A 3728-nucleotide genomic window follows, 5' to 3' on the forward strand; every position below is an offset into this window, starting at 1 on the left:
CATTATATCTTGCCAGCTAAGTTTTTAGCATGTTTTAAGACACACAAAGTATAATTGTTTTGGTTTAGTACCTGACATAGAAAGGGAAATGCACCCTGTAATTTTTGTTAAGTGATAAAATGCCTGTTATCACAAATTATACACCAAAATAGTTAATTCGGACAAGTAACAGGTAAAATTGTGACAGGGTCTGAATTATAACCACATTCAAAGTACACAGTAAAGAGTTGAAGTAGGAGAATTGTTATGTATTTCAAGTAAAATCTTTTGCTACAGTAAATGTGCTTTTCATTGCACATGCAACACTGAGACTACTGCTCACCACCACATTAGTTAAAAAAGGGTAACTCATTGACTTCATCATTAATTCTTAAGACATACACTGATGAGCCAAAACATTATGACCACCTGCCTAATATGCTGTTGGCCTCCATGTGCTACCAAAACAGCTCTGACTAACTGGGGCATGGACTCTACAAGACCCCTGAAGGTGTCCTATGGTTTCTGGCACCAAGACGTTAGCAGCAGAACCTTCAAGTCCTGTAGGTTGCAAGATGAAGCCGCCGTGGATCAAACTTGTTGATCAAGAACATCTCACTAATGCTCAGTTGGATTGAGATTTGGGGAATTTGGAAGCCAGGGCAACACCTTGAACTCTTGACCCTCTGGGGTCTGAGGCTAATTTGGGGCCCTGGAGAAGTTTTGACATGCCCTGACATTTGTGCTTTTTTCAGTTACTTATAAATACATTAATGACAAAAGTCTCACTACACTGTATTAAAGGTGCCATCGAATTGAAAATTGAATTTACCTCGGCATAGTTGAATAACAAGAGTTCAGTACATGGAAATGACATACAGTGAGTCTCAAACTCCATTGTTTCCTCCTTCTTTTATAAATCTCATTTGTTTAAAAGACCTCCGAAGAACAGGCGAATCTCAACATAACACCGACTGTTACGTAACAGTCGGGATCATTAATATGTACGCCCCAATATTTGCATATGCCAGCCCATGATCGAGGCATTACACAAGGGAAGCCAGTATTAACGTCTGGATCTGTGCACAGCTGAATCATCAGACTGGATAAGCAAGCAAGAACAATAGCGAAAAATGGCAGATGGAGCAATAATAACTGACATGATCCATGATATCATGATATTTTTAGTGATATTTGTAAATTGTCTTTCTAAATGTTTCGTTAGCATGTTGCTAATGTACTGTTAAATGTGGTTAAAGTTATCATCGTTTATGTACCGTCGCTATTTTCATCTTTAAACACTTGCAGTCTGTATAATTCAAAAACACAACTTCACTCTTTATAAATCTCTCTAACAGTGTATCATTAGCCGTTAGCCACAGAGCAAAACCTCAAACTCATTCAGAATCAAATGTAAACATCCAAATAAAGACTGTACTGATGCGATTAGACATGCTGCATGATGAACACTTTGTAAAGATCCATTTTGAGGGTTATATTAGCTGTGTGAACTTTGTTTATGCAATGATAGAGTCGAGAGCTCTGGGGGGGCGGAGAGCGCGAGCAATTAAAGGGCCAGCAGCCCTGAATCAGCGCATTTCTAATTATGCCCCAAAATAGGCAGTTAAAAAAATGTATTAAAAAAAATCTATGGGGTATTTTGAGCTGAAACTTCACAGACACATTCAGGGAACACTTTAGACTTATATTACATCTTGTAAAAAAACATTCGATGGCACCTTTAAGCACAAACTAGGCTACAATAATATGTGAGAAACATGTATGTACATGTTTGTATTTTTGAGAGAATTATGTATGCATGGTTTTTGGGAAAAAGAAATAAGTCACTGAAATAAGGCCTCAAAATACATAATACAAGACTTTTGGGAACTGTATATTTTAGTCTAGAGTTTTTAAAGTGATGTAAAATAATTCTGCCTACTCGGACACATTAAAGAATGTATTGATTTTTAATTTCTAAGACACTTTTTGTTTAGGAAGGCCATATGCAAGGAGGCGTGAATCTTCATGGATAATTCTGTGATTCACATCTGAGGAGATTAAGACCCTGCCCATAATGAGCCGCATAATGAGCCATTCAGTCAGGAATGTGAACAAGAAAGAATGCAATGACAAAAGAAACATATCTTTTTTTTTTTTTTTTTTTGTAATTTATTTAAAATATAGTTAGCTATATAAATGAGAGTCAAAGACACATTTACACAGAAATAAATCCTGTTCAAAGATATATATGAACACCACATACCTGGCATTTGGTGTTTCTGCACTGGAGAAAAAAAAGACTTTCCTGCTTCCAGTCAGAGATCTCAGTATCATATGCATGCAGTCCAATGTGAGCCAACATCTGGCCACTATGATTCTCAAATCTGTGAGATAAATGAAAACACTCTCTGTGAGCATGCTGATAACAGGACCATATCAGCTATTGTATTAACGTTAATATAATGTCCACTCTTAACAGAAAGCATGATTTTTACACATATTATTGCACATCATGTGAAGAACATTTTGTATAGGTCTATAATATTTTAAATTACAGTACTGGTCAAAAGATTGGACACATATTACTATTTTTAATGTTTTTGAAATAAGTCTCATGCTCATCAAGCCTGTGTTTATTTGATCAAAAATACAGAAGAAAACAGCAATACTGTGAAATATTACCATTTAAAATAATGGTTCTCTTTCGAAAGGGAACTCACATTGCGCCCTAGAACGCTAACCAGACGGGATAGCCTTGGTTGCCCTTGTGCACCGATGAGCCTTGGGAGTCCAACACCCTGTCGCCAGTTAGTGGTTTGTTCCTCCTCAAACACTGTTGGTAAATTCTCACCACTGCTTCTCACCCACAAGCCTTGCTGTTTCAGAGATACTCTGACCAGTCAATTAACCTGTGACAGGTCATAAAGTTTTATCTCATATCTGTAACAGGTGGACATAGCTTCAAGCCATGCTTCCAGCCATAATAAGTTACATGGACGATGTCACCACGCTACTCCAGACAGCTAAGGTGCACGTCTAGACTTATCAAAAGGCTGGAGGAGCTGCTAGCATGGACTTGGATGAGGATAAAGCCAACTAATTCCTGTAGCATTTCAATCCATAAGGGACTTAGGAACGATAACATCTGCTTCTCAGTGAGCAGTGAGAAAATTCCCCTCCTTGTGCACTAACCTGTCCTAAGAAGGCCCTACACGGCTGACATATCTGACAAACACATGCCTGCCACTTTGATATCTCAGCTCATAGATGGGCTGAAAAAGACTGACCAAAGCTGTCTCCCAGGGAAGTTCAAGGTCTGGTGTTACCAGTTTACTCTGTATAAGCCTCTGAAACTATGTGACATTACTTCAACAACAGTCCTGAAAATGGACAAGAAGGCAAATAGCTACATCAAGAAATGGCTTGGCCTCCCCCGCGGCCTTTCCAACGTAACACTGTTTAGGAGGAACATCTTGGAACTCCCACTGAAATCCATCAGCCTGGGCTACAAGCAGGAGGAGGTGAGGCTGCTATTCAAGCTAAGAGACTCACCTGACCCGCTTGTGAGAAACACTGAAGCCCAGATCCCTAAGTGGAGTGTTACACAGACAGTGGAAAAGGCCATCAACTGGCTAAAGCATCTGGAGATTGCTGGGTTTTCACAGCCAGGGAGAACAGGTCTTGAATGGGGATCTGCACCCAGAATGTGGTCCAAAGCATCCACAAAGGAAAGGAAAGACCTGGTG

This window comes from Megalobrama amblycephala, linkage group LG10, assembly GCF_018812025.1.
Source record: "Megalobrama amblycephala isolate DHTTF-2021 linkage group LG10, ASM1881202v1, whole genome shotgun sequence".
Classification (NCBI taxonomy): Eukaryota; Metazoa; Chordata; class Actinopteri; order Cypriniformes; family Xenocyprididae; genus Megalobrama; species Megalobrama amblycephala.